The following is a 24,618-nucleotide window of genomic DNA, read 5'->3' as shown; positions in this document are numbered from 1 at the left end:
TGAATGGACATCCACCGCAGCGGCGGTATGTTGGCGGCCGTCAGCATGGAAGTAAGTGGGATTTATCGCCAATGTCATAAAGAGGGCCAAAATCTTGTTGTAGCACATGTTGGCACACACATTGCTTTACGACCAATGCATGACAAGGAACAAGTGCAATGGCTTACGCCTTACCTTCAAAAGATCACTGTGCAAGCTGTCCTGCTCAAGGATTTGTACATCCAAAGTCTGTCTTCGTCATACCACAGGGCTACATTTTACCACGTTGTACATTAAAACAATATGAAATAACCAATATTGTCACACAGCTCTGAAACGTCCAAATGATGATTCCATGGTGAATATACCTGATACAGAGTGGGCCAGAAAATTAGCAGACAACCCATTAAGGTAAGTCATTTAAGACAGACAAATCCTTGAGAACACATTCCTTTCCGATGTGAATGAGCAGAACAAAGCACTGCCAAACTGTTTAGCTTCTGTCATTCCTTAATCAACAAACACCTTTAACTGGGATTCACATGAACTTGTCATTCCTTATATTTCCCCTCAACATACTCTTTCCATTATCACTACATTAGTAGTTGGCACAATCCAAGTCATGATAAGTTGACAAAATACTTACACTTGTGAGAGGTTGCTGACAAGATTTTTCCACAAGTCATCTCCTTCCTCCTCACCACTATCATCATCATTTGGCATTCTAGGATCCTCACTCGGTGGCACTTCAGGCTCTCTGTCCTCTGCAATATAAGATATGTTCCATCGCAGGGCTATGTTGTAGAGCATACAGCAGTCCATGGTAATCTGACATACCTTCCCAGGTGAGTAGAGGAGGGTTCCTCCAGTTTTGTCCAGTCATTGGAATCTGGCCTTTAGGAGCCCAAAAGCCCAATCCACTGGCTGCCTTGTCCTTCCATGGGCCTCATTGAAGTGGACTTTCCCCATTATCGAAGGATTCCTCAGTGGGGCCAAAAACTATGGCCGGTTCGGATAGGCTGTGTCTCCTAGATGGAAGACAGTCAGTGGTGTAACAATAAGTTATATAGTTCCTCTTGATACTACCTCACATCACCCACACAAAGTTAGCTCACATCATACTTACCAACAAGCCAGGCCCTGTCCGATTGTAGTTGTGACATCAGCTGGAGTACGATAATGTCCCGCATGACAAAGGAATCATGGGCAGATCCAGGGAAGTAGGCACAGACAGATGTTGGAAATGTAGAGATCAGCCAAGCAGACAACTTTCACGCTGATCGAATGGAAGTTCTTCCTGTTACGGTAAATGTGTACCTTTTATGTGGTGGTACTAAGGCAATATGGGTGCCATCAATGACTCTCACAACATGTGGTATCTTTGCTACTCCATAGAATCCAGCCTTCACATTAGCTAAGTTCTCACACCTGGGGAGCAGGATGTAGCTGTCCAGGTGTCATTTCAGTGGTAAAAGCACATCTCTTAGCACACGACAGAACATTGATTGTGACATACAACCACAGATTGCACAGTGTATTGAAAGGAACCTGTTGCCAGAGAATGTAATAGTGCCAACATTTTCACTATTGATGTCAAACATGTGAGATTTTTGTTTTGTGGCAGAAGATCAGGCTCCAACTGATGACATAGGTCCAGTAAGGTTTGCCTTTTGAATTGAAACTTGTGGATGATATCCCTTTCTACCATTGAGAGGAGGTCTGGGAATGGGTGGGACACAGGAGGCTGTCATCCTCTCCCTCCTACATGGTACCTAGGTGTGAATTGGAAGCAGCATATAAAGGTTGCTCACAATGTCCACAGTTACATTTGTGAACAGGAAGTTACAAATCATGAGACACTACATAAAACTTTAAATTTTTCAAAAAAACATTTTCATCTAAATAGTATATTCTGCTATCTCCACTAAGAAACCACGTTGTTGCAGTGGCATGTGGTTTGCTTATTGATGGGCAAAATGTACAACACTGATGTACAGTTTTCAAAAACATATGTTACGTATATTTTGGAACGGGGAGGATACCTTCAATGACGGTGTACATTACACCGTGCTAATCAAGCCAACATGCACACTAACGCACCAGGCACATGAAAACATGAATTAAAATCCTTGTCAAAAGTAATTTACAGGATTACAAATGTAACCCCTCATTTGTAGTGGTTGATGCAAATTACAGTCTTCAATATAGCGTTATCAGCCACTGAAATGGGGGCTGCCTGACCTCACATATTGGACATTATGCGTCAGACACTGCTGGCAGAAGTTGAGCGTGCAGTAGGCAGATGAGTGCAGGACGGACACAGCCATAGGCTAACATTGTTGATTGAGGCTTGCACTGGCCAATGGCTGTGTCTGCAGATGATGATGACCGCGTACCTGTATGTTGCGGTTTTGGAAAAAGCTCACTTGCCTCCTGACACTGCTGTTATCAAGACCTCCTCCATTTTAGCTGCTGTTTGTGACCCCTGAAGCAATCATGTCCACCCAAGCAGGCGAGAAGGCCCATGCCTTCTCAGCAGAGGAGCTAGAGATGCTGGCAACGGAACAGGTAACTCTCTCACATGCATATGTCAGTCATATTTAATCCATAATGTTCCTTCCCACTGGTAACATTGTGCTTCTTTCGCCTACTGTTCACTGATTAATGGCCTACAGCAATGTGGCCCTTACATCGGCTAATGATGTCTGAGATTGGGCAGCATTATACATTGTGCACTGAACATCAGCATTGCGACGTGTGAAGTGTGAAAAGTCATATCTTCCATTGGTGGGGTATGTAGCCATATATGCATGTATAGCTTTCCTGGGAGCTGGGAGTAATGTGGCATTCAGAGCATGCTAACTCTGCAAACACACCTGGCCCTTACTGCATGAGCTGTGATTGTATCATAGAATGACCTCTTGAGTATGAGCTACAGTAGATGTAATTTCCCAACTATCACTCAGTGTAGTTGTCTTTAAAAATATGTTTTCTGTGAACTAGCAATAGATTACAGACACCTTCGGAGTGCCCAACAGCCTTGAGTACACATATGAATTATCTAAAGTTGCAAAATGTTATGTTCTGAGGTACACTTTGGACTAGTATGGTCTGCCAGCATTTAGCAAGAAGTGAGATTGAGTTGTGTCCAATTATTACCATGGTGCAGGCTCGGGGAGGGGTTGTGTGGCAATACAAATGAAGCCAAAAGTATTATCCCTGTAGATCTATGAACCTGGATGAGCACTGACATTATTAGCCTTTAATTTCATAGGAAATACATGTGGAATGGTGACAGAGGTAACTCATTTGACCTGATGCCTCTTTCATTTGAGCTACATTGGCAATTTGTCACATTTCATGTTGACAGGCCCCCTACACTTACAGGTCTAGATTCCAATTAACAGATGTAATGATTTACCAAAAGAGGCCTAGTCCCCATGTTACGCAGTTTCAGTGCAGGTATTATTTGTTTCACAAGTGATTTTGAATATGTCTCAACAATTTGTTAACAGCCATCCACACCAAAGACAACTATGGAATGTAGATACATACAGCACACACTCCAACAGACGTAGTATGACATTACGTTAACTTGTCCACTTTTCCACACCTCAGCATTGAGGAAGCTGTTGTTGGTTATGATGGGAGGGCTGTCATGAATGTCCAAGTCTTAGGATTTAGGCCCTCATTACAACTCTGGCGGTAAATGCCGCCAAAATACCGTGACCGCGGCGGTATTCCGCTACGGGTATTATGACCCTCACTGAGAAAACCGCCACTATACAGACACCCACACAAGTCTGCCACACCAAATGTCAGTGATAAACTGGCAATAGCAGAACACACACCGTTACACCAACAGGAATACGCCCACAGTATCATGACCCACGAATCACCGCAGCGGTCTTTCAACCACGGCGGTCTTTCAACCGCAGTAAACCATTGGTAGTACACACCGCTGTGCTCAAAATACACACACATTTACAAAACACCACCACATTGGCCAATTCAAACTACACACACCTGACACACATACATACACCATACCCAGACACTCACACCACTATAAAACACCCACCCACATTACCCACAACCCTTTCAACAAAAAAAATCATTGCCAACAGAGAGAGACACAAGCCAGGAGCACCCACTCAATCTGAGTCACAGAACACCATCACCCATACACCATCCACGCACCTCACAGCACACACCCCAAAACATCACCCCACACATCCTCACACATCACTCACACCACATCCATGGCACACCAAAGACACCCCAGGTTTTCAGAGGAGGAGCTAAGGATCATGGTGGAGGAAATCATCCGGGTAGAGCCACAGCTGTTCGGATCACAGGTGCAGCAGACGTCCATTGCAAGGAAGATGGAGCTATGGCGGAGGATCGCGGAAAGGGTCCAAGAACAAAGGATGACATCAGGAAGAGGTGGAATGACCTATGGGGGAGGGTGCATTCCGTGGTTGCAAGACACCAGGTAGCCGTACAGAGGACTGGCGGTGGACCCCCACCTCCTCCCCCACAACTAACAACATGGGAGGAACAAATCTTGGCAATAATGCATCCTGAGGACCTCGCAGGAGTAGCAGGAGGACTGGACTCTGGTAAGTCAAATCTTTACTACTTTATCCCCCCCACCCTACCTGCATGCCATCACAAACTCCTACCCCTACCCTCACCCCCATCACTCCACCACCTCACACATACCCCAACATCACAACCCACCCATCCCAATACCAAGCCCTGCATGTAACACCAATGCCTGGACCCCAACACAGACCTGCATGGACACCCATCACCACAGCATGCCCAGTAGAGAGAATCACCCAGCCCACAAAATCACCACTCACACAAGGCCAAGCTGACAGGGAAATCACAATCCTACAGGGAAACACACCCATGCACAGGATGGCACACGCAGATACACTAACACTGCATTTTCATCCCCAGAGGACCCATACTCAACATCAACGGAGAGGAGGTGGCAGCTACATCCAGCCCCCCCCCCGAAGATGCCCACAGTGATAACAGCAGCTCTGCACGCCTGGATCAGAATGACCAACCTGACCCATCCTGGACTTCTGGACAGTCGGTTCCCCTGCCACAGTCCCATCCCACCACAGAGCCTTCCCCCTCAGGAAACACCAGCATAGTACCCACCCAGCTGGCCCATTGACTAGGACACTTCAATCAGCAGTATGTCCATCACTACAGGGACCCCAGGCAACCCCACAAACACAGGACGATCAGGGACCTGGGGTCAGTGGCAGTGGGCACACGGTTCAGGATACAGAGGTGCAGGACAGCAGGGAACCTGGGAGGACTGCTGTGCGACAGGGGGAGGACAGGCCCAGGGAACCCACTCTCCAAGAGGCACTCTCCAACATCACAGGAGCATACCACCATTCCCAGGAGAAGATGGGCCAAATACTGGCCAAGTTGCAGGAGACCCAGTGGCTGCAGGAGGGTTAGTACTTGGGGATCATGGAGGACCTCAAAAACATCTACACCATCCTGGTCACCATTGCAGGGGTGCTGGCTGACATGGGCAAGACCATGAGGGAGGCAGTGGCACACCAACGGGCCCCTGACACTAGCCAAACTGATGAACATCCTTCGACTTCCACCAGTGCTAGTGGACAAGAGGCCCCACCACAGGAACAAGCCACCAGCATCCCACCCCCTGCAGAAGGAGAACCACCCCACAAACGGTCCCTGCGATCCAGACAGAAGCCAGAGAACATTGCCAAGACCCCCGACAGGAAATAAGACTCTCCTGATTGTCACCCTTCTGTCCCACTCTGTCACCCTGTCCACCTTGAATTACCATTACTCCCCTTCCTATGCCCCGTTGGACAATGCACCTGCAATACCAAGAGACTGGACTCTACCCTGGACTTCCTCCACCATCAGCCCAGTCCATTGCACATCCCCCTCTACTTATGAGCACGTAAATAAACACGGTTGGAACACATACTAATCTGGAGTCTGTCAAATGATTCAAATATATATTAGTTCAACATTATCAAAGCATTGCAAGTCGAATGTACAATTAAATATACTTTGGAATGTCCTTTGGTGGGCAGCAGTACACATAGCAGGATCCAGAGTGGGGCACAGAGATCTGTAAATAGAGATGCAAAGGGTACAGTCAGTGGCTTTAGCCATAGGGAAACAGGCTGCCATGTACAATGTCCAACAAAAAACTAAAAAGTAAAATGAAGTTACAGTGTCTTACCTGTGTGTCACTGGAAGTACTGCTGAATTATATTACTTCTGTTGTCAACATCTTCTTCCTCTGCCTCCTCTTCCTGACTGTCCACAGGCTCCACCGCTGCCACAAGACCATCTCCAGGCACATCCTCTTGCAGAAAAGGCACCTGGTGTCTCTAGGCCAGGTTGTGCAACATGCAACATGCAACATGCAACGATGATCTGGCACACCTTCTTGGGTGAGTAGTACAGGGATCCACCTGTCAGATGGAGGCACCGGAACCTGGCCTTCAGGAGGCCAAAGGTCCTTTCAATAATCCTCCTTGTACGCCCATGTGCCTCATTGTAACGTTCCTCTGCCCTTTTCCTGGCATTCCTCACTGGGGTCAGTAGCCATGAGAGGCTGGGGTAACCAGAGTCACCTGCAAATATCGAGGGACAACTGTTAGACACACACTTACTCTTAGGGACAACCCCATACCCAGGCACCTACTTTTACTGTGTGGGGACCTTGGGCTCACCTATTAGCCATACCCGATGCCTCTGGAGTTGGCCCATCACATATGGGATGCTGCTATTCCTCAAGATAAAGGCGTCATGCACAGAGTCTGGATATTTGGCATTCACATGGGAGATGTACTGCTCCGCGAAACCCACCATCTGCACATTCAGAGAGTGATAGCTTTTTCTATTCCTGTAAAAGTGTTCATTTCTCTGGGGGATGGGGGGGGACAAATGCCACATGTGTACCATCAATGGCACAATGATGTTGGGGATATGTCCCAGGGCATAAAAGTCAGCTTTCACTGTGGCCAAATCCTCCACCTGGGGGAATACGATGTAGCTGTGCATGTGTTTCAGCAGGGCTGACAACATTCTGGTCAACACGTTGGAAAACATTGGCTGAGGCATCCCTGATGCCATGGCCACTGTTGTCTGGAAGGAACCATTTACCAGGAAATGGTGCACTGACAGGACCTGCACGAGAGGGGGGATACCTGTGGGCTGGCGGATAGCTGACATCAGGTCTGGCTCCAATTGGGCACACAGTTCTTGGATTGTGGCACAATCAAGTTTGTAGGTGATGATAATGTGTCTGTCCTCCTTTGTAGCAAGGTCCACCAGGGGTCTGTACACTGGAGGATGCCGCCATCTCATATTCAGCCTCAGCGGTTGAAGCCTATGGAAGACAATGGTGAGCAGAGGGTCATATTCACACACTATTGCACTAATGATGATTATTTTGCTTTACAGAACCAGTCTGTGAATTCGACAATCTGTTGCTGTGCCAATGTCTGCTGTGACGCAGTTAGGTGCCATGCCCTGTGCCCCCCTGAAATGGCGGCTGCCTTACCTGGGAGGAGGGACAAGTGGAAATTAGATAATTCCGCTCGTGTTGTGTGACGTCGCGGTAGGCTGTCGAAGACCAACGCACAACTTTGCATTGGTTATCTTTGGGCCCTATGGGTTCCAGGAGCCAATGGCGATGTACGCTGGCGGTGACGGTACACACCGCCACGGACGTGACTGCCATTTTCTATCTGTTCACTTACTTTCTACCTGACCTTCAACAGGAGAGGACCTCTACTGCAAGTGCTGCTGTGACCTGTGTCTGGAAGTGACAATAGCTCATGTGTCTGGGGAGAGGGCCCCTGCCTTCACTGCGGAGGAGTTGGAGAAACTGGTGGATTGGGTCCTACCCCAGTACACGTTACTCTACAGTCCTCCAGACAAACAGGTGAGTACTATGAGCATGATGCGTGGGCCATGAATGTATGGAGTGCTGTGTGTGTAAGCCACATGTAGGGGGGCAGATGCGTCCTGGCCAGAGTGCTGCATCTAAGGTGGTCAGTCTATGTGCGTCAGCGGGTGGGAGGGATCTGGTGGGCCATGGGTATGACGGTCCGGACGGTTGACTAATTCACTTTTCTGCTGTCTATTTCATGCTGGTCAGTGCCCACCAGAAAATGGTATTTGGCGTGCCATCGCCAAGGAGGTGCGGTCCCTGGGGGTCTTTGACAGGCGGAGCACCCACTGCCGCAAAAGGTGGGAGGATCTGCGCCGCTAGGCAAAGAAGATGGCGGAGGCCCAGCTGGGGCTGGCCTCCCAACGAGGAAGGGGTGCCCATCGCACCATGACCCTCCTGATGTTCTGCATCCTGGCGGTGGCCTATCCAGAGTTGGATGGGTGCTGGAAGGCATCACAGCAGCCACAAGGGGGTTCGTGCAGATTCAGAACCCTGACTTTGCGCGCTTTAAGAGTTACCTGGGCAGGGGATGTGGGTATGGGTGCCCCTAGGCCAGGGAGAAGATGACAGGGAAGGTCCCTTGTTGGGCAGGCTCTGAAGCATTCCTACCCCAATAGTGTTAGTGGGCATCTACTACTGAGCAGGGTCCTGTGGGTTTTAGGTGTGCAGCTAATGGCGGTAGGCATTGTACCCCATGGGCTGGTGACTATCTTAGTAAATGGTTGGACATGGCCTAGTGCATAGGGCTGCTCCCTATGTGTTGTGTACGCCAACGGTAGTGGTGTTGCTGGTCATTGACCAAGTGTATCTTCTGTCTGTCCCCCCCTTTTTGTTTTGTCACCCTATCCTTGTGTGCATTAGCATCATCTGGCGGAGGAGCTGAGGCACCGGCGACGGAGGAAGCCGCATCCCACCTGGGCCTGGAGACCGAATTCACTGACGGTGAGGGCACCAGTGGGATGGAGGACAAGAGGGGAACCACGACAGGGACAGGAGGGGAGACCACAGACAGCGACACCTCCTCCGATGGAAGCTCCCTGGCGGTGGCAGACACCTCAGTGCCCACCCCAACAACAGGTACAGCCGCAACCCCCGCCTACCAGCACTACCCTCCCAGCACCCCCTCAGCGTGTTTCCCATGCTCACTCACCCAGGAGTGTGGGCATTTCCTTCGCCCAAGGCACCTCAGGCCCTGCCCCAGTCAGCCCTGCTGCCCTCAGTGAGGAGGCTATTGACCTCCTGAGATCCCTCACTGTTGGGCAGTCAACCTTATTGAATGCCATCCAGAGTGTCGAGAGGCATTTGCAACAAACAAATGCATACCTGGAGGGCATTCACTATGGCGTGGCGGCCCAACAGAGAGCATTTCAGGCTCTAGCCTCAGCACTGATGGCAGCCTTTGTACCTGTCTCTAGCCTCCCCCTCCAACTTCCTCTACCCAGACCCAATCCCCTCACCCCCAGCCTATCCCAAGCACACCTTCAGACCAGCATTCATCCAAATCAACAGACAAAAGTGGCTCAGGCAAACACAAGCACCACACTTCATCTCACAGGCACTCACACAAATACCATCCCCATGCAGACACACCAACATCCACTACCTCCAATGTGTCCCCCTCCTCCTCCTCGTCCACCTCCCTCCCAGTAGCGTCTCCACTCACACCTGCATGCACTACATCCTCATCCACTACCTCCATCACCAGCATGCCTATCACAACACACCCCTCACGAGCAGTCACCACCCCTACATCCATTCACACATCCCCTGTGTCCTCTCCAAGTGTGCCTGTGACCCCTCCTCCCATAGTACACAAATGCAAGCACCCACCCGCCTCACAACAGCATCCAGCTCATGCACCTGCACCCAAAGTCAGCAGACAGACACCTCCTACAACCACTCCCTCTTCCTCCACTCCCAAACCCTCTCCCTCTTCCCGCCCCAGTGTGTCTAAGAAGCTTTTCCTGACCTGTTTTCATTGACCTGTTCCCTACCCCTCCCCCCCATCCTTCCCATCAGGCCAGGGTGTCCAGAACCCAGGCCAGCACCTCAGCCACCAATTCGACGTCAGTTGTGGTACCTGCAACTCACAGAGGCTCAAAGGGGGCAGCTGTCAGGCCAGCCAGTGTGCCAGCAACCCCTGCAAAGGAAAAAAACATTCCACCACCTGCCAAGGTGAAGAAGGGGACAGAATTCAGCAAGGTCAAGGAGCAGGAACAACCCAGCAAGGCCTCCTCAAAAACTCCAGTAGCCAGACCCAGGGTCACACTATCATCTGCCAAAGTGAGGAAGGGGTAGAAAACACCAGGCAAGACACTTTAGCCGTCGGAGGCTGCAGGTGAAGGCCCCTAATGGCTTGCATTCTGTTAGTGGCCTATCCAGAGCTGGATGGGCAGTTGAGGGCCCAACAGTAGCTTCGAGGGGGTGAGAACTGGCCAGAGTTGTCCACGATACCTTACAAACTGGTTTCTATTTCAGGAAGCCATTTGCACACAAACAATTGTGCGTGTGCCCTGTCTAACGCACGGACAGACTTCTGGATTGTGGAGGTCTTATAATGGGTGTATGATGATGTTCTTTGCCTAATGCTTTAATGACCAAGAGGCCAGCAGGGTCCAGTCCACTGCCAGTTGTCTGTTTTGAGCAGACATATGACTGAGTAAGGCCATGATCATCTCATGTTGTTTGATGTTCTGACCACTTGTCTTCATTGTGTCACGAAGGATGCTCCCTCACTACTGTGATTGATGTTCTAGGGCCCCTATTACATGTGCCATAGCATACATTGGACCCATCTACCTCAACCACCCAACCACTGCCTCTCCATCCACACTCCCACAAAACAGCTCTAATCCACCCAGCTGGTCCTCGCCACCACCCCAAGGATCCATCAGAACTCGGCTGGAGGAATATCCTTCTCCTACCTCACTGCACAGACCTGGAACACGCTGCCTCTCCACCTCACGCACTTCTCCTCACTGATTCAGTTCAGGAAGGACCTCAATACATGGCTCTTCAACTGATCCGCATCCTTCCCCCCAGAGTCTTGAGACCCTCCATGCCAATGCTTTATAAACACTTCATTGACTGATTGATTGACACAGTGCACTTTACCTGCAGTAACTAACCTGTACTTCCCATTGGTAAGTAGAGTTTAGAGTGACATGAGTATTCAAATGTCACTGGTGACATCAGCAGCAGTGGCTACATGTTAAACGTTTGCCTGGTGATGTTCCATTTGCAATACTGTTTGAAGGTGCATTCATTGACTGGTGACATGCATCAGCGAGTGATATGTGACAATGTTAGTTTCATATGTGAGTGCCTGCACTCATTTCTACTGGTCAACAGGTGTTTCATGTCCCAAATGGTGCAGTGTTGTGCCATCCCATCAAAACTGAAGTGTGTCCACCTCTTCATGTCATTGTCATTCAGTGACATACAACAGACATCAAAGATGTATGGGCTTCTGGGAATGCAAGCTGAGAATGGTGCTCTCACCAGTTCCCAGCCTGATTGGTAATGTTCCTGGTGCCATATGGACTAATATGATGTGTGCATTTGTAGTAGGTATCTCCGATGTCAAGGCCATGATTTTCTTCACCCCACTTTTCTATGTAACATGTGATAGGTATTCGAGCTACCTCACTACAGCTTTCATTGTACCATCTTGAAACAGCTCACATGGAGAAGTATTACAAGAAATTATTACTCCCTTCTGTGCCCATGTAAATTAATTAATATCTTGTTGAAATGTGGCTATCAATGTTTTATCAAATTGCAAAGGGATTGAATTAAATATGAAAATAACCTTGGGCAGAATTACCATCTTCACCAAATTTATTCTACCCAAAATTGACAAAGGTAAATACATCCAACTTTTCATCAGATTGCAACATTCCCTATGCAAATTTTTAAGATTAACATCTGAAATCTGCTCAATATCTTGCACTACCTTGATACCAAGGTGTCTCATTTCAGTTTTTATGAATGGGCACTCCGACCACTGATTCCATACCATTATTTCTGTTTTATCGGCACTAATCTGATAACCCGAAACTTTACCGAAATCCTCAACTATATCCGAGACTGCTGGCAATGCTGTATGTAGAACCGGCGTACACAATAGCAAATCATCAGCATATAGGGAGACTTTTTTCTCCCATCCACCATACAAGAAAGATGGGATCCTCTGATCTTGCCTTAATCTTCTGGCCAGAGGTTCAATGTATAAATTAAACAATATGTAACTGCCAAGGAATGGTAGTGTACAATGAATGACATGAATTAAGCACGAGGAAAGAATCGCACGTCTTGCCGATTCGAATGCCACCATGTAACTGCCAAGGAATGGTAGCGCACAATGAATACCAAGGGTTAAATGACTAGAAAACGAATCACGCGTCTTGCCGATTCGAAGGTCACCATGTAACTGCCAAGAAATGGTAGTGAACAATGAATATCAAGGGTTAAGCACGAGAAAACAAATTGCGCGTCTTGCCAATTTGAAGGCCACCATGTAACTGTCAAGAGATGGTAGCGCACAATGAATAACATGAATTAAACACGGAGAAAGAATCGCGCGTCTTGCCGATTCTAGTAACAGCATGCAAATGCCACAAAACGCCCAAGCGCACATTCACACGCGCAAGAGTAATTTGTTTATCGTGCAAGAATTAGGCCCAAGAATTCGAGATAACGGGGTCGGGGGCCCAGCCCAACCTCCGCCTTACCCCCCTGATTAAGATCACCAATGTAGAATGAAGGGCAGAGGCCTGGAAGATCAAAGTAGTCCACCGTAACAGGAGCTCAGGAAGTTGCTGCTGCTCTGCACCGGGACCTCTGAATAGTGAGCACGTGGGGCTGGGCTGGCTCCCTTTTATAGAGTCTTAGCCCAGCCCACCAACCACACCCAGGCATGCTGCAGGGAAAGCTTCTAGAAGGCCCTGGAAAGGGACCACACCCTGACACACTCTGAAAGCCTGCAGCAATACATTGCAAATGAACAGTATTTATAAGCACCTTCAAAATAAGTCTTCAGGATTGAACTCTGCAATGCAAAAGGTTAAACAACAACATATGAGCACAATGCATAAATTACGTTATCTTGAGAGTGCTGGGTTTTTGCATTCTAGTCGCCCGTAGAGCGCGCACTGCCCTGGTGTTGACAGAAAGCCAAAAACCCCACACGGCCAGTACCATTGAGGAAGGGAAATAGACGGTCTGTCCACCAGTACCAACAGCCCATCAACCAACCACTGAATGTATTACAAGTCAAAAGTTGCAGTGGTGGACACCCATGGCGGTCTGCCAATGGAGGTCCGAACCACAGTGGTTCGTAGTCACCAAAGTAATACACAACACCACATTGGATGGATTTGAAAACAACACAGCTGACACACATTGCCTCACCCGACACACCTGCAAAGCACAGCATAAAAAACACCCCTTTACTAAACACAATCCTTTGCATCTACAGTACCAAACACCCAATCCAGGGCACATAAAAAAATAACCAAACCATAGATTAGGCACCCCTACAACTTTCCCTAAGCACATATCCCACACCCTCAACACACGTCTATTTCCAATAACATCCATTTGCAGTTCCCAACCCCATTAACTCACAATCACCTCTTCATTTCCCACTACTTATTTTTTAATCCCCAACATGTCACCTCAGAAAAATACTGTTTCACTGAAGATGAGTTAAGAGTCATGGTGGATGAGATCATCAGAGTAGAGCCACATTTATTTTGAGCCCTAATCCAGCACACTAGTATCCCCAGGAAAATGGAAATGTGGCAAACGATAGTCAACGGAGTGAATTCTGTTGGCCCCACCCCGCGCACAAGGGATGACATCGGGAAAAAGTGGAAAGACCTTAGGGGGAAGGTCCATTCCATGGCATCCAGGCCCCCTCTGCAAGTACAGAAAATTGGTGGTGCTCCCTCTCCCTTACAACTCACATCCTGGGAGGAGAAGTACTTGGCAATTCTGCATCCTGAGGGCCTGACAGGAATACCTTAGGGAGTGGAGTCTGTAGTTAAAATACACATAATGTCACCAAATGTATTGTCATGCATGATCACTTCTCACCTCTTGCCACCTTCACTGTCACCCCACTCACCAGCCCAGTTCGCAGGTCTCGCAGGTCCACCTGTCCATAGACCCCGGTCTGGCATCCCACATGTGAAGTAGACACACCTCAGGGAACAACATCTCTTTATATTGTGTGTATTACAGGGATTGACTGCACTACAATTCCCAGCAGGCACTGTTCTACAATTACAAAAACCAGATCAGTGTATCTTACCCAAAATGACCTCGTTAGTCAACTCCCCATTGGAGTGTACCCACCTGAGAGGATGACATCTGAATATTGTGTGTAGTATAGGCACTGGCAAGACCGATAAGGCCAAGAGGCACTGCTACTATCACTCTACTCAGCCAACACAGTGCCATCTGCTCCAATGACCCTTGTCCCTGAACTCACCATTGAAGTGTACTCACCTGGAAGGATGACATCTGTATAGTGTGTGTGTAGTACAGGCACTGACAAGACTGACAAGGCCAAAAGGCACTGGTACTGCCACTCCACTCAGCCTACACATTGTCCTTTGCTCCAATGACCCTTGTCCCTGAACTCACTATTGAAATGTACTCACCTGGAAGGATCACATCTGTATAGTGTGTTTTGTACAGACACTGACAGGACTGCTACGATCAGGAGGTATCGCTGCTGTCACTACAAACGTCAGAACAGTATCCCCTTCCCTGAAGACAACAGTATTTCTAATCTCAAATGATGAGCACTCACTGAAGGAGTTGGCAACTATCAGGCATTGTGAAGCAGTGAGTGACAGGACTGCAACTCACAGCAGGCAATACTTCCCTGACTAAAAACAATAAAACAGTGTCCTCACCCAAAATACACCTGTGTACCAAATCACTATTGAAGTGTACTCAGCTGAGAGTAAACCATCATTATAGTGTGTGTAATAGAGGGAGTTACATGGTTGCATCTCACAGGATTCTCCCTTCCTGTCACTTCATACACCAGTTCAGTGTACACTTTCAAATCTACCCTTGTGTGGGTAATCACACATGAAGTGTACACACCTGGGGAATGACACATTTCAAGTGCATGAAATACAGGGAGTGGCATGACTGCTAACGCTAGGAGGTTCTGTCTCCCCAAATCCAAACACAAGCCCAGTGTGCATCTGCCCAAATATCCTTGTTTGTTAACTTGCAATGGAAGTGCACTCACCTGAAAGGATGACCTATGTATACTGTGTGTAGTACTTGGAGTAACATGACTGTAGATCCTACGAGGACGAGTCCCTGTAACTCCAATAACCAGGCCAGTGTACATATGACATTGTACATGTGTCTGTGAACTCCCAAATTACGTTTACCCTCCTGGAAGGGACCAAGATACAGATAATGGTACACTCCGTGATGTGGCTAACCACCCAGATCCATCTTGAGCAGCTAAGCCAAGATGAAAATATTGTGGACAGGAAGGACAGCTCAACCTGTGTGCAACAAAAATGTCAGGCCTGCAAACCCGAATATGCTCCAGAATCCTGATCTGGAATTTAGTAAAATGTGCTCCTAAGAAAATTGCCTGCCCTTGCATGGGCCAATGATTGTTGTTGCCTTTGAGAAATGTTTACTAGAGCCAATGCTTGTTTTAAAACTTGTGTAGGAATCTGGGGCACGTGTCAACTTGTTGCCTGAGCTTGTGGCATCCTCATGACTCAGACTGGGTGTGGCCAAGTGCAGCAGGTATTTAAAGCCACACCAGTCTTGAGGTGATTCCTTGCTGTTAGAAGACTTCAGAGGCAGAGTGGGATTCTCTGTTCCTTCACACTTGTTCCTGGATCATCTATTCCACAGCCCAGCATCGGGGATGCCAGTCGTAGAAAAGAAGACATCAAGAAGATCAGCATCATAAAAGGCGGTAACGTGCTGCACATGCTTGAAAGGCTTCTTACCAGTTACCTTTGATAGTTGATCGCCGGATGTTCAGACTGGAAGCACGCACTAGAAAGGGATGTTATCAGTATCCTTGGTTACTTGAATACTTGCCGTCTGCCGAATATAATGCTCATTGCTGTTAGCTTGCAATGACTGTACAGATTTGAGCTTGTATTGGACAATTGTTATTTTAATGATGTACTATGGACATGTTTCTTATAGCTGAGTTTTATGTACCATTTTTGCGATACTAATTATTGCCTATGCTAAAGAACACTCAGTGTTTGGCACACGCTAGCTTCAAAACGTGAATCAAAGGTCTGTTATTTCCATGTTCATTTGTCACTGTGATGTAACAGTGATGACACAAATTACATACGAAAGTGAGCTTTAGTATATTAACCCTATGCTCTCAGTGTGGTTAAAACACTGAACTTTGGGCCAGATGTGGGAAACTTTTGCGAGTCCCAAATGGGTTGCAGCGCTAATTGCGACCTCGCAAAAAATGAAATGGTATGTACCAATGCCATTTCCGAGTTTCAAATAGTGATGCAACCCATTACCGACTTGCAAAAGTTGCGACCTGATTTTGCGACTCTCAATTATGAAGTTGCAAATTGCGAGTCGCAAACTGAATGCACAAGCCAGTCGCAAATTGCAACTAGTCGCAAAAAGTCTATTTTGCACACCCAGATTAGCACTGGTTCCGAACAGGTGGTAACCAGAACCAAAGTATAAAAGGAGACCCAGAAGGCATCTGGCTTTCTCACAATGGCTGCATGGAGGAGGATAGTCCAGGCTGCTCAGCAGAGGAGGAGGAGGCAGAGACAGGAGAGGATATACCGAACCAGGCAGACACTATTTCAACAAACTGAGGATGAGATTTATGATAAATACAGACTGAGCAGCGCAGTTATCCTAGAGATCATTGAACTACTGAAACCTCAGCTTGAATGCCAGACAATGCACGGCTGCGCCATCCCCACACATGTGCAAGTGCTGTGCTCACTGCACCTCTTGGCCTCGGGTAGCTATCAGGGGGTGATTGCAGTGGCAGATGGGGTATCCCAAAGTACCCTCTCAAGATTTTTCAGACGTTTCCTAGATGCCATACTCGCACACATGTCCAAATATATATACTTTCCCAGGAATGAGGCGGAAATTAACAGCACCAAGTTGGACTTCTACAGAATTGCCAACTTCCTCCATGTAATAGGGTGTGTGGACGGGACACATATACCAATTTGCCCACCTGCAAATCTGAAATATGTGTTCCGCAATAGGAAATGTACCCACTCACTAAACAACCAGTTGGTATGTGACGCCCATAATTTCATTACTGACATTGTGGCTAAATATTCAGGGAGTACACATGATGCATACATATTCAGGCACAGTGGGATACACCAACGCCTAGAACGTGGGGAGTTTGGCAAAGGATATTTATTAGGTACTGTCGAGTACACTCTGATGCCTTAAATACATGTTACTGAAAAACCCTTTGATGCCCTGCTAATTTTGCCTCTTTTGTCACACAGGTGACAGTGCATATGCCCTGAGACCATGGAAACTCACCCCATACCTAACACCTGGCAATCAGATTGAGAGGCGATACAAAATAGGACATCGGCGGTCCAGATCTGTCAAAGAGAGCACGTTCTGCTTGTTGCAGTCACGATTCCGATGCCTGCACAAAAGTGGAGGGGCACTCCAGTATGCCCCAGAAACTGAATGGAAGGTCATTGCTACTTGTGCCACCCTACACAACATTGCCACCAGACGTGGGCTATATCTCACCCCTGACGACACAGATTCGGAGGATGAGGAGGAAGAGCTACCACACCGACAGCCTGGGGATGGAAGCATTGCAGTGAAGGGCAGACATAGACGGAACCACATTGCAACCCACTACTTTGGCAGGTACGTGGCAACCGTGACAACACTCACTAATGTAAGACACACATAGCCCAATTGTGTAGTACAACAAATTATCACTTTAATCTCAGGAATATAATGAAGAAAATATAGTCAACTATACAGCATGAAGAAAGCAAAAAGTAAAGTCTGACACATTTAGTTCATGTGCCTCAGTCACAACACAGATTGGTAGCTCACAGCCTCCTGCGACTACGGCCACCATGGCTCAATCCAGGTTGGTCCCCTGATCCTTGCTGGGCACTGCTACTCCGCAGGATTCGTGCATCAGTGGCAGACACACTGCTGACACTGGAGATCTCCTCGCTATCCTGAGGGGTATCGCCAATGCCCCTTGCTGCCTGGCTGGTCTCTAGCAGGTCCACTGCATGGCTGATACCCCAAAGTCCTCTTACCACATCCCCTGCAAAATGGCCAAGTTCAACCTGCAGCTTCACTGTGCGTCTTGACAGGCAGGTTGTTGTGGTTGCAAGGCGCTCAATTGAAACACTTAGGCCCTCATTACAACCTGGCGGTAAATCCTGCTTTCTGCCGTGCAGAAGACCGCCAACATACCATTGCGGCAGCGGAATTCCGCTACAGGTATTACGACCCACAGCTCGGAATCCGCCACAATACAGACACCCAGACAAGTCTGCCACACCAAAGGTCAGTGATAAACTGGCGATACTATAACCTACACCATCACGCCAACAGGAAGACGCCCACAGTATCACGACCCATGAATCAACGCAGCGGTCTTTTAACCGCGGTAAACCATTGGCAGTATACACTTCTGTGCTCAAAATACACACACACTAACAAAACACAACCACATTGGACAATTCAAAATACACACACCTGATACACATGCACACACCACACCCACACACCCAATCCAATATAAAGCACACGCCCACATCACCCACAAACCCTTACAACCAGAAATTTGAAGGAAGGCCAGAGAGAGAGACTACCTAACACAACACCAGTATCCACAGACACACAACACCATCACTCATACAACATCCATGCACCTCAAACAACACACACCAACACATCCCCTCACACATCACAACAGACACCACCTTACACATCACCCACACCACATCATGGCACCTCAAAGACACCCCAGGTTTTCAGAGGAGGAGCTCAGGGTCACGGTGGAGGAAATCGTCTGGGTAGAGCCACAGCTATTCGGATCACAGGTGCAGCAGATATCCATTGCAAGGAAGATGGAGCTATGGCGCAGAATTGTCGACAGGGTCAATGTAGTGGGACTGCATCCAAGAACACGGGATGACATCAGGAAGAGGTGGAACGACCTATGGGGGAAGGTTTGTTCTGTGGTATCCAGACACCAGATTGCTGTACAGAGGACTGGCGGTGGACCCCCACCTCCTCCCCCACAACTAACAACATGGGAGGAGAAAGTCTTGGCAATTATGCATCCTGAGGGCCTGGCAGGAGCAGCAGGAGGACTGGACTCTGTTAAGGCAAATCTTTACTACTTTATCCCCCCACCCCACCTGCATGCCATCACATACTGACACCCTCACCCTCACACCCATCACCCCAACAACCCACAGATACCCCACTAACACAACCCACACATCCCAAAACCAAGCCCTGCATGTAACACCAATGCATGGACACCCATCGCCAAAGCATGTCCAGTAGAGAGACTTACTCATGCCCCAAAATCACCAATCACGCAAGGGCCAAGCCAATAATGCAAGCATAGGAGTAGAGGGTAACTCACCCATTGCACAAGATGGAACACACACATACAATAACTGTGCATTTACACCCCAACAGGACCCCTACCCAATGTCACCGGACAGGAGGTGCCAGACATATCCAGTCCCCCCACAGAAGAGGCCCACAGTGACGACATGAACTCTGCACGCCTGGATCAAGATGACCAGCCCGGCCAATCAGGGACCTTGGGACAGTCGGTTCCCCTGACACAGTCACAAACCACCACTGAACCTCCACCCTCAGGAAACACCACCACAGCACCCACCCAGCGGTCCCATCCCTCTGTCCCCAGGACACATCAATCAGCAGTGTGTCCACCACTACAGGGAACCCAGGCAACCCCACTAACACAGGACGATCAGGGACCTGGGGGCAGTGGGCACACGGTTCAGGGGACAGAGGCACAGGATAACAGGGAAGCTGGGAGGACTGCTGTGCGACAGGTGAAAGACAGGCCCAGGGAACCGACACTCCACGAGGCACTCTCCAACATCATGGGAGCTTACCGCCATACCCAGGAGACCATGGGCACGATACTGGCCAAGTTTCAGGAGACCCAGTGGCTGCAGGAGGAACACTACCTGGGGATCAGGGAGGACTTGAAGTACATCAACAACACCATGGTCACCATTGCAGGGGTGCTGGCAGACCTTCTCAACACCAGGAGGGACACAGTGGCACACCAACGGGCCCCTGGCAATAGCCTGGACGATTAACATCCCTCCACCTCCACCGGTGCTAATGGACAGGAGGCACCGCCACAGGAACAACAGACCACCTGCACCCTGCCCCCTGCAGATGGAGAACACCCCGCAAACGGTCCCTGAGATCCAGGAACAAGACAGAGAACATTGCCAAGACCCCCGGCAGGAAATAAGACCCCCCTGAATGTCACCCTTCTGTCCCACTTTGACACCCTGTCCACCTGAAACTGCCATTGCTCCACTTCCTATGCCCCATTGGACAATGCACCTGTGAAACAAATAGACTGGACTCTGCCATGGACATTCCTCCACCATCACCCCAGCCCATTTTACAACCCCCTCCACTTATTTGCACAGAAATAAACACCCTTGAATCACAAAACAATCTGGAGTCAGTCTGTGCTTTCACAAATGTGTAATTGCAAACTCTCTGGAATATAGCAATGTCAATGTACTTGTTCACATACCAATGTAACACAGCTGTAGGCCAGCAGTAAACATAGCAGAGGGCACAAAGTGGGAACCAGATCTGTGAAATGGAAAGGCAAGGTAACAAGTCAGGGTCCATACACTGAGTGTAAATGACAGACTTCTGATAACTACAACAATAGTATGAGATGTGGAAAGCAGTTACATCTTCTTACCTGTGTCTCACTGGAAGTATTGCATGATGATGTTGTTTCAGTTGTCGACATCTTCTTCTTCTGCCTCCTCTTCTTCACTGTCCACAGGCTCCACAGCTGCAACAAGACCACCAGATGGCCCATCCTCCTGCAGAAAAGACACCTGGCGTTGCAAGGCCATGTTGTACAGCATACAGCAGTCCACGATTATCTGGCACACCTTCGTTGGTGAGTAGTATAGGGAGCCACCTGTCAGATGGAGGCACCGGAATCTGGCCTTCAGGAGGCCAAAGGTGTGTTCTATAATCCTCCTAGTTCGCCCATGTGCCTCATTGTAGTGTTCCTCTGCTCTTGTCCTGGGATTCCTCACTGGGGTCAGTAGCCATGACAGGTTGGGTTAACCAGAGTCACCTGCAAATGTCGAGGGACAACTGTTAGACACACACTAACCCTTAGGGACAACCCCATACCCAGACACCTATGTCAACTGTGTTGGGACCTTGGCCTCTATATTAGCCACACACTGTGCCTCTGGAGTTGCCCCATCACATAAGGGATGCTGCTATTAATCAAAATGTAAGTGTCATGCACTGAGCCAGGATACTTGGCATTCACATGGGAGAGGCACTGGTCTGCCAAACACACCATCTGCACAATCATCGAATGGTAGCTTTTCCGGTTTCTGTACACCTGTTCATTCCTGCCGGGGGGGGAATAATGCCAAATATGTACCATCAATGGCACCTATGATGTTGGGGATAATTCCCAGGGCACAGAAGTCAGCTTTCACTGTAGGCAAATCCTCCACCTGAGGGAAAACGATGTAGCTGCATGTGTCTCAGCAGGGCAGATAGCACTCTGGACAACACGTTAGAGAACATTGGCTGGGACATCCCTGATGCCATGGCCACTGTTGTTTGAAAAGACCCACTGGCCAGGAAATGGAGTACAGACAGAACCTGCACTAGAGGGGGGATTCCTGTGGGATGGCGGATAGCAGAAATCAGGTCTGGCTCCAACTGGGCACACAGTTCCTGGATTGTTGCACGATCAAGTCTGTATGTGATTATGATGTGTCTCTCTTCCATTGTCGACAGGTCCACCAGGGGTCTGTACACCGGAGGATGCCGCCATCTCATCACCTGCCCCAGCAGACGTGCCCTATGGAGGAGAACAGCGAGCAGAGGGTCATTCAACACTGAGGTATCACAATGTGTTATTTGCTGAAACGCTGGTAATTCGCAATATGCCGGTATCTGTCTGTGTTCCCGACCTAGATAGGTGTGACGCAGTTTTTATCCATCCCATGTGCCCCCCTGAAATGGTGGCTCCCTGACCTGTAAGGTGGGACAAGGGGAAATGAGGTAACTGCGCTGGCGTTGTACACCGTCGTGGTGGGCAGTCAAAGACAGCGGCGCAATTCAGCATAGGTTAACATTGGGCCCTATGGGTCCGAGGAGCCAATGACGATGTACGCCAGCGGTGACGGTACGCACTGCCGCGGACGTGACCACCATTTTCTATCTGTTCACTCACTTGATACCTGACCTTCAACAGGAGAGGACCTACACCGCAGGTGCTGCTGTGACCTGTGCCTGGAAGCGACGATTGCTACAGTGTCTGGGGAAAGGGCCCCTGCCTTTACTTTGGAGGAGTTGGAGAAACTAGTGGATGGGGTCTTCCTCCAGTACACGCAACTGTACGGTCCTCCAGACAAACAGGTAGGTACACTGTGCGCATGCTGTGTGGGTAAGGCCTGTTTTAAGGGGTGTGGATGGAAGTTACATGGGGGGGGGCTGAAGCCTGCATGTGCGGATGGTGAGTGTATGTGCGTCGGGGCATGTGTGGGAACTGGTGGGCAATGAGAATGACGGTCCGGACGGGAGAGTAATTTCCTTTCCTCCTGTACCTTTCCTCTAGGTCAGCGCCCACCAGAAGAAGGGTATTTGGCATGCCATCGCCAAGGACGTCCTGAACCTAAGGGGTCTACCACAGACAGAGCACCCACTGCAGTAAAAGATGGGAGGACCTGAGCTACTGGAGCAAGAAGACGGCGGAGGCCCAGCTGGGGATGGCCTCCCAACGTGGAAGGGGTGCCCGTCGCACCATGACCCACTTGATGTACCAGATCCTGGCGGTGGCCAGTCCAGAGTTGGATGGGCACTTGAGGGCATCACAGCAGCCACAAAGGGGTGAGTACACTCTCATTCAGCTGACTCTGCGCGCATTACGAGGTGTCTGGGTGTGGGGAAGTGGGCAGTGGGTTCCCCTAGGCCAGGGCGAACTTTGTAGGCAAGGTCCCTTGTTAGGCAGGCTCTGTGGCACCCCAACCCCACTAGTTGTAATAGCCATCTACACCTAGTCAGGCTCCTGTCACTTCCAGGTGTGCAGCAATTGGGCTAAGGCCTCGTACCTCATGGGCAAGTGAATTTGCCGGGAACTGTTAGTGCATTGCGTAGTGGAGAGGGCTGCTCCCTGTGTGTTGTGTCCACCAACGGTAGTGGGGTTGCATGCACTGAACATGTTTTTCTTCTGTCTTCCCCCCCCTTTTTGTTTTGTCTCCCTGTTCTTGTGTGTAATAGCATCATCTGGCGGAGGAGCAGTGGCACCGGAGCAGGAGGGAGCTGCAACCCACTTGGCCCTGGAGGGTGAGGCAACGTAGTCTGAAGCCACCAGTGGGACGGAAGGCGAGGGGAGCTCCACGACGGGCACAGGAGCATACACCAGTGACAGCGACTCCTCCTCTGATGGGAGCTCCCTCACAGTGGCGGACTCTTCTGTGCCCTCCGCATCATCAGGCACAGCCACCACCCTCCCTTCCAGCTCCGCCCTCCCAGCAGCCCCTCAGTGTGTGTCCCGTGCCCGCTCACCCAAGGAGGGTGGGCATCTCCTTCGCCCCAGGCACCTCAGGCCCTGCCCCAGTCAGCCCTGCTGCCCTTAGTGAGGAGGCTATTGACCTCCTCAGATCCCTCACTGATGGGCAATATACCATTTTGAATGCCACCCAGGGTGTTGAGAGGCATTTGCAAACAACAAATGCATACCTGCAGGGCATTCAATCTGGGCAGGGGTTCCAACAGAGAGCATTTCAGGCTCTGGCCTCAGCACTGATGGCAGCCATTGTCCCTGTGTCCAGCCTCCCCCCTCCAACTTCCTCCACCCTGACCCAATCCCCTGTACCTCAGCCTATCCCAAGCACACCATCCGACCAGCACGCACACTCATCAACAGAAGAGTGAACATGGAAAACATAAGCGCCACACATCTCACAAGCACTCACACAAGCACCATACCCATGCAGACACAGCAACATCCACTGCCTTCACTGTGTCCCCCTCCTCCACGTCCTCCTCCTCCCTCCCTGTCTCGTCTCCACTCACACCTGCATGCACTACATCCTCAGCCACTTCTTCCATCACCAGCACGCCCATCACCACATACCGCTCACGTGCAATCACCACCCCCACTACCATGCACACATCCCCAGTATCCTCTCCCAGTGTGTCTGTGAGCCCTCCTCCCAAAGTACACAAACGCAGACACACACCCAACAGCCATCCACCTCACAACAGCCTCCGGCCCATGCACCTTCACCCAAATTCAGCAAACGTCCACCTCCTTCAACCACTACCTCTTCGTCTACTCCCAAACCCCCCCACCATCATCCCGTCCC

Source organism: Pleurodeles waltl, chromosome 1_2 (assembly GCF_031143425.1).
Source record: "Pleurodeles waltl isolate 20211129_DDA chromosome 1_2, aPleWal1.hap1.20221129, whole genome shotgun sequence".
Classification (NCBI taxonomy): domain Eukaryota; kingdom Metazoa; phylum Chordata; class Amphibia; order Caudata; family Salamandridae; genus Pleurodeles; species Pleurodeles waltl.
The sequence above is the reverse complement of the archived record's forward strand: the minus strand, read 5'-3'. Positions refer to the sequence as shown.